Raw genomic sequence first — 13,666 nt, 5'->3', positions numbered from 1 at the left:
TTAGCTTCCTCTGCAATTTTTTGGAAGAGTTTGAGTAGGATAGGTGTTAGCTCTTCTCTAAACTTTTTGTAGAATTCACCTGTGAAGCCATCTGGTCATGGGCTTTTGTTTGTTGGAAAATTTTAAATTAAAGTTTCGATTTCTGTGCTTGTGAAGGGTTTGTGATACACCATCAATACACAATCAATGTGATACACCACATTCACATTTAAGATTTTATATTTCTTCCTGGTTCAGTTTTGGAAGGTTATACTTTTCTAAGAATTCATCCATTTATTCCAAGTTGTCCAACTTATTGTCATATAGTTGCTGATAGTAGTCTCTCATGATCCTTTGCATTTCTGTTTTGTCTGTTGGAATTTCGCCAATTTCATTTCTAATTCTGTTGATTTGATTCTTCTCTGTTTTTTTTTTTTTTTCTTGATGAATCTAGATAATGGTTTGCCTATTTTAATTATCTTCCCAAAGAACCAGCTTTTAGTTTTGTTGATTTTTGCTATAGTCTCCATTGTTTCTTTTTCATTTTTTTCTGCCCTAATTTTTATGATTTCTTTCCTTCTACTAACCCTGGGGTTCTTCATTTCTTCTTTTTCTAGTTGCTTTAGGTATAAAGTTAACATATTAAAGCGATCATACACCATGACTAAGTGGGCTTTATCCCAGGGATGCACAGATTCTTCACTATTAGTAAATCAATCAGTGTGATACACCACATTAACAAATTGAAACATAAAAAAACATGATTATTTCAATAGATGCTGAGAAATCCTTTGACAAAATTCAACATTCATTTATGATAAAAACCCTCCAGAAAGCAGGCATAGAAGGAACATACATCAACATAATAAAAGCCATAAGTTATAAACCCACAGCAAACATTATCTTCAATGGTGAAAAATTGAAAGCATTTCCCCTAAAGTCAGGAACAAGACAAGGGTGTCCACTCTTACCACTACTATTCAACATATTTTGGAAATTTTAGCCACAGCAATCAGAGAAGAAATAGGAATAATAGGAATCCAGATAGGAAAAGAAGAAGTAAAGCTCTCACTGTTTGCAGATGACATGATCCTCTACATAGAAAACCCTAAAGACTCCACCAGAAAATAACTATAGCTAAGCAATGAATATAATTGCGGGATATAAAATTAACACACAGAAATCCCTTGCATTGCTATACACTAACAATGAGAAAACAGAAAGAGAAATTAAGGGGAAGAGTCGATTCACCATTGCAACGAAAAGCATAAAATACTTAGGACTAAATCTACCTAAAGAAACAAAAGACCTATATATAAAAAATGATAAAGCACTGATGAAAGAAATAAAAAATTACACAAATAGATGGAGAAATATACCATGATCACAGACCAGAAGAATCAATATAGTGAGAATGAGTATACCACCCAAAACAATCTATAGATTCAATGCAATCCCTATCAAGCTACCCACGGTATTTTTCACAGAACTAGAACAAATAATTTCACAATTTGTTTGGAAATAAAAAAACCTCGAATAGCCAAAACAATCTTGAGTCTTGAATGGAACTGGAGGAATCAACCTGGCTGACTTAAGACTATACTACAAAGCTACAGTCATCAAGACAGTATGGTACTGACACAAAGACAGAAATATAGGTCAATGGAACAAAACAGAAAGCCCAGAGATAAATCCATGCACCTATGGACACTTTATCTTTGACAAAGGAGGCAAGAATATACAATGGAGAAAAGACAATCTCTTTAACAAGTGGTGCTGGGAAAACTGGTCAACCATTTGTAGAAGAATGAAACTGGAACACTTTCTAACACCATACACAAAAATAAACTCAATGTATATTAAAGATCTAAATGTAAGACAAGAAACTATAAAATTCCTAGAGGAAAACAGGAAAAAACACTCTCCAACATAAACCACAGCAGGATCCTCTATGACCCACCTCCCAGAGTAATGGAAATAAAAGTAAAAATAAACACATGGAACCTAATTAAAAGCTTTTGAACAACAAAGGAAACTATAAGCAAGGTGAAAAGACAGCCTTCAGAATGGGAGAAAATAATAGCAAACGAAGCAACTGACAAAGAATTAATCTCAAAAACATACAATCAACTCCTGCAGCTCAATTCCAGAAAAATAAATGACCCAATCAAAAAATGGGCCAAAGAACTAAACAGACTTTTCTCCAAAGAAGATATACAGATGGCTAAAAACACATGAAAAGATGCTCAGCATTGCTCATTATCAGAGAAATGCAAATCAAAATCACAATGAAGTACCATCTCATGCCAGTCAGAATGGCTGCTATCCAAATGTCTACAAGCAATAAATGCTGGAGAGGGTGTGGAGAAAAGGGAACCCTCTTACACTGTTGGTGGAAATGCAACAGCCACTATGGGAAACAGTGTGGAGATTCCTTAAAAAAAAAAAAAAAAAAACAACTGGAAATAGAACTGTCATACTACCCAGCAATCCCCCTGCTCGGCATACACACCGAGGAAACCAGAATTAAAAGAGACACGTGTACCCCAATGTTCATCACAGTAATGTTTACAATAGCCTGTCCATGGAAGCAACCTAGATGTCCATCGGCAGATGAATGGATAAGAAAGCTGTGGTACATTTACACAATGGAATATTACTCAGCTATTTAAAAGAATGCCTTTGAATCAGTTCTAATGAGGTGGATGAAACTGGAGCCTATTATACAGAGTGAAGTAAGCCAGAAAGAAAAACACCAATACAGTATATTAACGCATATATATGGAATTTAGAAAGATGGTAATAATGACCCTATATGTGAGACAGCGAAAGAGGCACAGATATAAAGAACAGACTTTTGGACTGTGTGGGAGAAGGCGAGGGTGGGATAATTTGAGAGAATAGCATTGAAACATGTATATTAGCATACGTGAAATAGATTGCTAGTTCAGGTTCGATGCCTGAGACAGGGCACTCAGGGCCGGTGCACTCGGAAAACCCTGAGGGATGGGATGGGGACGGAAGTGGAAGGGTTTTCAGGATGGGGAACACATGTACTCCCATGGCTGATTCATGTCAATGTATGGCAAAAACCACTGCAATATTGTAAAGTAATTAGCCTCCAATTAAAATAAATTAATTAATTTAAAAAATAGTGTGGGAACACAGCAAAGGAAAAGACTAAATCTTGTTTAAAATGAGGAAGGCTTCCCGAGGAGATAATGTCTTCTTTAAAATGTTATTTAAGTATATTGCTTTGAATATGTAATATACTCAAATGGTTAAAAAATAAAGCAATAAGCAAAGGTGTATATTGAGAAGTCCCATTCTTATCCCCTCCCCACCTATGCCAGCCACACTTCCTACCCTCTATAAGTTCAGCTTAGTTCAGTTCAGTTCAGTTCAGTCACTCAGTTATGCCCAACTCTTTGAGACCCCATGGACTGCAGCTTACCAGGCTCCTCTGTCCATAGGATTTTCCAGGCAAGAGTGCTGGAGTCGGTTCCCATTGCCTTCTCCTCAATAAAGCAGAAGTAGATGTTTTCCTGGAACTCTCCTGCTTTTTCGATGATCCAATGGATGTTGTCAATTTGATCTCTGGTTCCTCTGCCTTTCCTAAATCCAGCTTTAACATCTGGAATTTCATGGTTCATGTACTGCTGAAGCCTGGCTTGGAGAATTCTGAGCATTATCTGCATGTGAAATGAGTGCAATTGTATGGTAGTATGAGCATTCTTTGATATTGCCTTTCTTTGGGATTGGAATGAAAACTGACCTTTTCCAGTCCTGTAGCCACTGCTGAGTTTTCCAAATTTGCTGGCATATTGAGTGCAACATTTTCACAGCATGATCTTTTAGATTTGAAATAGATCAACTGGAATTCCATCACCACCTTGAGTTTTGTTCATAGTGATGCTTCCTAAGGCCCACTTGACTTCACATTCCAGGATGTCTGGCTCTAGGTGAGTGATCACACCACCCTGATTATCTGGGTCATGAAGATCTTTTTTGTACAGTTCTTCTGTGTATTCTTGCCACCTCTTCTTAATATCTTCTGCTTCTGTTAGGTCCATACTATCTCTGTCTTTTATCGAGCCCATCTTTCATGAAATGTTCCCATGGTATCTCTAATTTTCTTGAAGTGATCTTTAGGCTTTCCCATTCTATTGTTTTCCTTTATTTCTTTCCATTGACCACTGAGTAAATCTTTCTTATCCTTGCTATTCTTTGGATCTCTGCATTCAATTGGGTATATCTTTCCTTTTCTCCCTTGCTTTTCACTTCTCTTCTTTTCACTGCTGTTTGTAAGGCCTCCTCAGACAGCCATTTTGCCTGTTTGCCCTTCTTTTTCTTCAGGAAGGTCTTGATCACTGCCTCCTGTACAGTGTCACGAACCTCCATTCATATTTCTTCAGACACTCTGTCTATCAGATCTTGAATCTATTTCTCACTTCCACTGTATAATTGTAGGGATTTGATTTAGGTCATACTTGAATGGTCTAGTGGTTTTCCCTACTTTCTTCAAGATGGCAGGCACTGGAGTGATGGCTGATGGCACTGAAGTGGCAGCAAGGAGATACCCCACGTCCAAGGGCAGAGAATCCCCAGGTAGGTGCTGAAGTGGTGGCTGAGTGCCATTGTATTGACTTAGAGGAGATATACCATGTCCAAGGGCAAAGGAGAAGCCCCAGTAAGATGGTAGGAGGGGCGAAATCTCATTTAGAATCAACCCCATTCCCACCAGAGATGCTTAGAGGGCTGAAACATACCTTATGTGCACCAGGTCCCAGAAACCCCACAGAGAATGAGACAGAGCTGTGTTTGAGTGTCTCCTGTGTAGGTACAGGTCAGCAGTGGACTGCCACAGGGGCAGAGGTTCTGGGTGAAGTAGACCTGGATATGGCATAAGACTTCTTGGAGGAGGTCTCCATTAACCCCAGCATAGGACTGCCAAAACTTACACAGGACTGGGGAAAAAGACTTTTGGGGTGTACAGACAAAACCACGTGTGCACCAGGACCCAGGAGAAAGAAGTAGTGACCCCACAAGACACTGACCCAGACTTGCCCATGAGTGTCCAGGAGGAGGCTCCAGTAGAGGCGGTGTGGCATGCTGCAGAGTTGGGGGCACTGAATGTAGCATACATCCATGGGACCTTTTGAAGGAGTCGCCATTATCTTCATTACCCCCACCATAGTTTGGCCTCAGGTAAATAACAGACAGGGAACATAGCCCCTCCCATCAACAGAAAATTGTGTTAAAGTTCTACTGAACATGGCCCCACCTATCAGAACAAGACCCAGTTTCTCCTCAGTCAGTCTCTCCCATCAGGAAGCTTCCATAAGCCTCTTATCCTTCTGCATCAGAGGGCAGACACACTGAAAATCATAATCACAGAAAACTAACCAATCTGATCACATGGAACACAGCCTTGTCTAACTCAATGAAACTATGAGCCATGTGCATGTCATGGTGCAGAGTTCTGAAAAACTGTGGTCCCCTGAAGAAGGGAATGGCAAACCACTTCAGTATTCTTGCTTTGAAAACCCCATGAACAGTATGAAAAGGCAAAAAGATAGGACATTGAAAGATGAACTTCCCAGGTCAGTAGGTGCCCAATATGCTACTAGACATCGGTGGAGAAATAACTCCAGAAAGAATGAAGAGACAGAACCAAAGCAAAAACATCACCAAGCTGTGGATGTGACTGGTGATGGAAATCAAGTCTGATGCTGTAAAGAGCAATATTGCATAGGAACTTGGAATGTTAGTTCCATGAATCAAGGCTGTGTTCTTTGCCTGGAAAAGTTCCTTTAGCAATTGTTATAAAGCTGGTTTGGTGGTGCTAAACTCTCAGCTTTCGCTTGTTTATAAAGCTTTTGATTTCTCTGTTGAATCTGAATAAGAGTATTGCTGGTTAGAGTATTCTTGGTTGAAAGTTTTTCTTTCACCTCTTTAAATATATCCTGCCACTCCCTTCTGGCTTGCAAAGTTTTTGCTGAAAAGTCAGCTGAAACCTTATGGGGTTTCTCTTGTATGTTGTTTGTTGCTGTTTTCTTGTTGCTTTTAATTTTTCCTTTGTATTTAATTTTTATTAATTTAATTAATATATATCTCAGCATATTCCTCCTGGGTTTATCTTTTATGGGACTCTCTGCACAGACTCTCTGCACTTCTCAGACTTGAATGATTTTTTTTTTTTTTTCCTTTCCTATGTTAGTAAAGTTTTCAAAATGATGTCATCAAATATTTTCTCAGGCCCTTTCCTTTTGTCTTCTTCTTCTGGGGCCCTTATAATTCAAATGTTGGGGTGTTTACTGTTGTCCCAAAAGTCTCTGGGATTATTCTCATTTATTTTCTTTCTTTCTTTCTTTTCTTTTCTTTTTTTTTTTTTTTTTTCTGTTCCACAGCAGAGATTTCCACCACTATGTCTTCTGGGTCACTTGAGGAGGGCATGACAACTCAACCCAGTATTCTTGCCTGGAGAATTTCATGGACAGAGGAGCCTGGCAGTCCATGGAGGCTACAGTCCATGGGGTTGCAAAAAGTTGGTCATGGGGGTGTCAATATGCAGTTTCTATAGCTGCAAGGAAAGTTGGTAGATTTTCTTCTTTAGTTGCATGGCCCCTGGATTCAACTGTGGTTTTAACCTCACCTCTGCATGTTGGCCACCCATAGGTGTCTGCTCCTGAAGCGCCCTAGAGCACTCGGGTCTGCCCAAATGAGGACAGGGTGAGGAGGTGGCACAGTTGCTGGAGTCACAGGAGCCCTGGCAGGGACAGGTACACAGGGGGTCAGCAGCCTCAAAAGACTAGGCCCTGGTGGTGACACAGAATGAGAGATCTGACCCTGGTGGGAGCCTTTCCTAGCTCCTAGCCACTGTCACAAGGTGGGCAGCTCCAGCAGGGGGCCCTCCTAATGGCTGACAGCAGGTGTGTGAGGACTAGATCTGGTAAAGCCCTTTCCTTGTGCCTGGGGTGGGGAAGGGGCCAGAAAGAAGAGAGAGGCAGCAGTGGTGGCTCTATCCCTGTGCATCACTCAACTAAGGCACCTTGCTTCTATGGCAGCTTGAGTTTCCTCCATGAGCATCTCCTGTTGCATATTTCCTCACCCCAATCCCCTCAGGCTTTCTCCTCACAGCCAGTAGCAGTCCTCTCCCTTGGTTTGCTCATGATCCAGCACCCAGGCCCGGTGCACACAGGTAGACACGTGTTCCAGGCTGAAACACACAGGCCCAGGTCATCTGTGTAGGTCTCACTCTGTCCTTCCTGCCCCAAAATGGCCCTTTTGCTTTCTTCTGACAGCTCCAGGTGCTTTTCTTCTATCCCAACTGATTTCCCATTGGTGAGAGAATTTCCCTGGATGTGGGAATCTCTCTGCTCCTTCAGCTGCCCCCACCCCAGAGATGTGGGTCCTATCCTGCTTCCTCTCATCTTCTTTTTCCCTTCTTTTCTCCTACCTGGTTATGCAGGAATATTTCTTGTCGTTTCTGATGTTCGAGGTCTTCTGTTAATGTTCAACTGGTGCTCTGTGAAAATTGTTCTGTCTGTATTCTTGATGCATTTGTGGAGAGAGATGAAGTCTATATTTTCCTACTACTTCACCATCTTGCTTTTTCTAAGGGATTATTGATTTTACTCCTTATGCCCCTAGATCATCCACTTCTAGTTTTATAAATTAGGCCATTAACATTAATAGCTACAATGATTTTGCCTGATTTTTCCTCATTTTATTAATATAGTCAGCTCTTTTTCTGTTATATATTTATTTTCTAACTAGAATAGTAACATAACCATATATAACTTTTGTTTCCTGGGTCACATCATCATGAATGTAAAATAGAGTTATTTTAAGCAATCATCAAATAGTATTTCTATAACTCTGGGCTCATTTGTTTTAAAAATAAGTCTAGTACCTGCTCTACTTCTCCCTTCTCAAGGGCCCAGTGCATCACAATTAGATTCGAGAGTCCTTAGGACATTTCGCAGATGCCATGTGAACCAGTCCTCTTGGCTTCTACTTGGTGCCTTTCATTTTCTTCCTCTTCTTGCTGTAGTAATGTCTCCTGTCCTTGTCTATGTCCCCCAAGAGCTATGGAATTCATTGCCATGGATTGAAGGCACCACTCATTACTTTACTTGTAACTATTGAAGGGTCTTGCTGCTAATGATATTCTTGGACATTTTTATGGTAAGACTGATCATATTAACTACCCTTGCCTGAGAGGGATATATGAACTGAGGATGCCATCTCTTACCTCAGGTTGCTGACACTGTTGGTCCTGAAAGTTCAAAGTAAGGAATAAACACTTAATGTGTCATGTATACTGTATAGTCAAGGTGAAACAGTTGTGTAATGTTGTGTGATGAGGTGAAACAGCTCATTACACTTTTCACTCTTTTTATTGTTTGGTATCCCTCTAGGACTCAAAAATATGAGTCCCTTTGAGTGAGCTGGGTCGGTGACTAATCCATCTGAGTGATATACACCTCTGCTATAACTGTAATCACTTTTTCTAATGGGGCTGACCTATTGTCTTTGAACTCATCTTGAGTTTGGTAACTTTTTTCTTTCCTGTGAGTGAGTTATTTTATCTTCCAAGAGGTTCTTTGGTCCCTCTGATAGCTTGGTTCCTAGAACTGCTTTTCAACTGGTCCGCTAAGTACGTCCAAACATGTCAAAACCCTAAATGGAACAAAACTTGGGTATATACTGAGACCCCATGCAACTTTCTGTTTCTGGCAAAAATTTTGTAGTATATGCTACCATCTATATCTCAAGAATAAATTCTTGCAATGATGGTAAAATAATCAATTCTTTAATACTCTAAGCTTAGCTCACAGGCTCAGATTATCACATACTGTACAACACTGAACTCTATGATATCCTCTCCTGGTGCACGGGCACACACACACACACACACACACACACACACACACACACACAAAGATGATTGTATAAAACTGGGCTATAATGCAGATTCCAAATTACTTCTGATGTGAATTCATACTCTTTTTCAAGATTAGCATTTTCCTTTCTGCTCTGATGCCTTCCACCTTACAGAAGTAGGCCCCTGGCTAATTTATGCCTTCTGAAACTTGCTGAGACCTCTCTGGAGGAGCCACATGTTCATAAACCACTGTTCACCACTGTTCATTGGAAAACCTGTGGTTATAGGTAAGCAGATTCCCTTGTTTATAATGGCAATCACTCCAACCTAATTTTGTGGCTCACTCTACCTTAGCTTCTCTTGTTTCTCATGGAAATTAAACACAATCAACTGTGAATTTTTCCTAGGCAAAGGACAGATGTTTCATATTCTTGTCTTAGTTCCCAAGCACTGGACTCACAGATTGAAGAAAATTATCATTTCCTATTCACCTGTGGGCAACTGATCATATTTGTAGACTCCCCCTGTATTAGATGCACCCTGTTTTCTGCCAGCCCTTTTTATACAGATAGTGGCCTCAAACTTTAATCTCATTAGACAGAGTGTAAATATTCACCTGTCATCCATTTTATACTGGACAGGGAGGGACCAAAGTCTACAACAGTACTCATTATCATCTTGGAGTCCCTGGTACCACAATTCAGCATTGCTTTCACTGCTATCAGTCACACTAAGGTTTCATCTGTGAATTTCCTATTGTTTCTCACTTTATTTAGCTACATGATAGGTCAGTCTTAACCTAATTTCTGGTCTCAACACCCATTCCAAGTTAGACACTTGTGGACAGTCAGAATACCTGCTAAATATGCAAAAATTAACGGTAAAAAATATGGTGTTTTTCTTAGAGTCTTTCTAGCCAACTGCTAAGAATGACATGTCTGGCTCTTAACCATTTGTGCTTCACCACCACACCCCAACTCCTAGAATTTTCAGCAAAGTACTCAAATACTTTAGGTTGTGAATCTCCAGAGAGTCATGATGGGCTGGTTCCGAATTTTTGTGTGCCCATCACCTGGCTAATTTGCATAATAGCTTGTATAGAGAGAAGCATGTCTTCCATAAAATCTAAATAGCCATTATTAGAGCCTTTTAATTTTAGGCATCATGATTAAAAGAATCGGCTTCCAGGAGTCTATTTCCTACAAGTTCTGCTATCTGGTTTTAAAAACAAGACATCGTTCTTTTTTTTTGTTTTCCATTAACACTATGGCTTGCCATTATGGATTGTTTCCAGATAGACTATCAAATTTGGACATCTTTTCTAGTATACAGAAGTTTTATATTAGAAATATTGCCTTCAGTCACCATTGGTAACAACACAAGACAAAATTCAGTTCAAAATTAGTTCTAAGTTTTTTCTCTTTTGGTAACTACTACCGCTGCTGCTGCTAAGTCTCTTCAGTCGTGTCCGACTCTGTTCGAACCCACGGACTGCAGCCTACGAGGCTTCTCCATCCATGGGATTCTACAAGCAAGAACACTGGAGTGGGTTGCCATTTCCTTCTCTTAATAACCACAGTCCTTGCTAATGCCCTCACTAATATTCTCTGATATCCTCTGAGAAAAATTAAATGTGCAAAAAATCCCATGTGTTTCTATTTTTCTTGCAAATGCCAGTGCAAAACTGGGCATAATATCAATACCTGACTGACTACTTTCAAATTATATGATTCTTAAAGTAAATCTTCTTGCTGTTTTGTCACTCAGTCATGTCCGACTCTTTGAAACACTATGGCCTGCAGCACGCCAGACTTCGCTGCCCTTCACTATCTCCCAGAGCTTGCTCAAACTCATATCTATTGAGTCTGTGATGCCATCCAACCATCTCATCCTCTGTCATCTCCTTCTCCTCCTGCCTTCAATCTTTCCCAGAATCAGGGTCTTTTCCAATCAGTCAGTTATTTGCATCAGGTGGCCAAAGTATTGGAGCTTCAGCTTCAGCATCAGTCCCTCCAATGAATATTCAGGATTTATTTCCATTAGGATTAACTAGTTTGATCAGAGAAGATATAATAATCTGAATGCAGAGTTCCAAAGAATAGCAAGAAGAGATAAGAAAGCCTTCCTCAGTGATCAATGCAAAGAAATAGAGGAAAACAAACAGAATGGGAAAGACTAGAGATCTCTTCAAGAAAATCAGAGATATCAAGGGAACATTTCATGCAAAGATGGGCTCGATAAAGGACAGAAATGGTATGGACCTAACAGAAGAAGAAGATATTAAGAAAACGTGGCAGGAATACACAGAAGAACTGCATAAAAAATATCTTCCCAACCCAGATAATCACGATGGTGTGTTCACTCACCTAGAGCCAAACATCCTGGAATGTGAAGTCAAGTGGGCCTTAGAAAGCATCACTACAAACAAAGCTAGTGGAGGTGATGGAATTCCAGTTGAGCTATTTCAAATCCTAAAAGATGATGTTGTCAAAGTGCTGCACTCAATATGCCAGCAAACTTGGAAAACTCAGCAGAGGCCAAAGGACTGGAAAAGGTCAGTTTTCATTCCAATCCCAAAGAAAGGCAATGCCAAAGAATGCTCAAACTACCGCACAATTGCACTCATCTCACATGGTAGTAAAGTAATACTCAAAATTCTCCAAGCCAGGCTTCATCAATACGTGAACCGTGAACTTCCTGATGTTCAAGCTGGTTTTAGAAAAGGCAGAGGAACCAGAGATCAAATTGCCAACATCAGCTGGATCATGGAAAAAGCAAGAAAGTTCCAGAAAAACATCTATTTCTGCTTTATTGACTATACCAAAGCCTTTGACTGTGTGGATCACAAGAAACTGTGGAAAATTCTTCAAGAGATGGGAATACCAGACCACCTGACCTGCCTCGTGAGAAATCTGTATGCAGTTCAGGAAGCAACAGTTAGAACTGGACATGGAACAACAGACTGGTTCCAAATAGGACAAGGAGTACGTCAAGGCTGTATATTGTCACCCTGCTTATTTACCTTATATGCAGAGTACATCACGAGAAACGCTGGACTGGAAGAAACACAAGCTGGAATCAAGATTGCCAGGAGAAATATCAATAACCTCAGATATGCAGATGACACCACCCTTATGGCAGAAAGTGAAGAGGAGCTAAAAAGCCTCTTGATGAAAGTGAAAGAGGAGAGTGAAAGAGTTGGCTTAAAGCTCAACATTCGGAAAACGAAGATCATGACATTCAGTCCCATCACTTCATGGGAAATAGATGGTGAAACAGTGGAAACAGTGTCAGACTTTATTTTTCTGGGCTCCAAAATCACTGCATATGGTGACTGTAGCCATGAAATTAAAACACGCTTACTCCTTGGAAGGAAAGTTATGACCAACCTAGGTAGCATATTCAAAAGCAGAGACATTATTTGCTGACAAAGGTCCGTCTAGTTGAGGCTATGGTTTTTCCTGTGGTCATGTATGGGTGTGAGAGTTGGACTGTGAAGAAGGCTGAGCACCGAAGAATTGATGCTTTTGAACTTTCATGTTGGAGAAGACTCTTGCGAGTCCATTGGACTGCAAGGAGTTCCAACCAGTCCATTCTGAAGGAGATCAGCTCTGGGATTTCTCTGCAGGGAATGATGCTGAAGCTGAAACTCCAGTACTTTGGCCACCTCATGCAAAGAGTTGACTCATTGGAAAAGACTCTGATGCTGGGAGGGATTGGGGGCAGGAGAAGGGGACGACAGAGGATGAGATGGCTGAATGGCATCACTGACCCGATGGACATGAGTTTGAGTGAACTCTGGGAGTTGGTGATGGACAGGGAGGCCTGGCGTGCTGCAATTCATGGGATCACAAAGAGTCGGACATGACTGAACTGAACTGAGTTTGATCTCCTGGCTGTCCAAAGGACTCTTAACGGTCTTCTCCAACACCACAGTTCAAAAGCATCAATCCTTCAGTGCTCACCCTTCTTTATGGTTCAAGACTCACATCCATGTGTGACTACTGGATAATCCATAGTTTTAACTATACAGACCTTTGTAGGTAAAGTAATGCCTCTGCTTTTTAAAACACTGTCCAGGAGTGTCATAGCTTTTCTTCCACAAAACAATTGTCTTTTTTAATTTCATGACTGCAGTCACCATCTGCATGATTTTAGAGCCCAAGAAAATTACGTCTGTCACTGTTTCCATTGTTTCCCCATCCATTTGCCATGAAGTGAGGGGACCAAATATCATGATCTTAATTTTTTTGAATGTTGAGTTTTATGCCACCTTTTTCACTCTCCTCTTCCACCTTCATCAATAGGATTTTTAGTTCCTCTTCCCTTTCTGCCATAAAGGTGGTGTCATCTGCATATCTGGGGTTATTGATATTTCTCCCAGCAATCTTGATTCTAGCTTGTGCTTTTTCCAAGCCAACATCTCACATGATGTACTCTGCATATAAGTTAAATAAGCAGGGTGACAATATACAGCCTTGATGTACTCCTTTCCCAATTTGGAATCAGTCCATTGTTCCATGTCTGATTCAAACTGTTGCTTCTTGATCTGCATACAGATTTCTCAGGAGGCAGGTCATGTGGTTTGGTATTCCCATCTCTTTAAGAATTTTCCAGTTTGTTGTGATCCACACAGTCAAAGGCTCTAGTGTAGTCAATGAAGCAGAATTAGATGCTTTTCTGAAATTCTCTTGCTTTTTCTGTGATCCAATGGATGTTGGTAATTTTATCTCTGTTTCCTCTGCCTTTTCGAAATCCAGCTTGAACATCTGGAAGTTCTTTTTTCAGGTACTGTTG

This window comes from Bubalus bubalis, chromosome X, assembly GCF_019923935.1.
Source record: "Bubalus bubalis isolate 160015118507 breed Murrah chromosome X, NDDB_SH_1, whole genome shotgun sequence".
NCBI classification, from domain to species: Eukaryota; Metazoa; Chordata; class Mammalia; order Artiodactyla; family Bovidae; genus Bubalus; species Bubalus bubalis.
The sequence above is the reverse complement of the archived record's forward strand: the minus strand, read 5'-3'. Positions refer to the sequence as shown.